Here is a 317-nt window from a genome sequence, read left to right as displayed (position 1 = left end):
ACCTAAAACAGTAAATATTATTAGAAAACTAGACATATTGATATTTAATTGATACTTAATTGTAAAGAAGATTTAAGAATATCAGAAGTTTTTACGGAGGATCTCTGTAGTAAATAAAATGAAATAAACAAAGAACTTAGAGGTCATGAAAGATGCATTCCTGGAGCTCAAAAGTGCTCCTGAAAGAATGGAGAATGATTAATTCAAAACTAATTTTTAGGTCTATGATGGTTTATGTTTACAATATACTTAACCAAATGAATATGTTGTAGTAATCATTCAATGCAGAATTAATGCTGTTTAATTTCTTATACCTC

Source organism: Halyomorpha halys, unplaced genomic scaffold (assembly GCF_000696795.3).
Source record: "Halyomorpha halys isolate HHAL.00 unplaced genomic scaffold, Hhal_1.1 Scaffold2818.1, whole genome shotgun sequence".
In the NCBI taxonomy this organism is placed as follows: domain Eukaryota; kingdom Metazoa; phylum Arthropoda; class Insecta; order Hemiptera; family Pentatomidae; genus Halyomorpha; species Halyomorpha halys.
Note: the sequence above shows the minus strand (reverse complement) of the source record.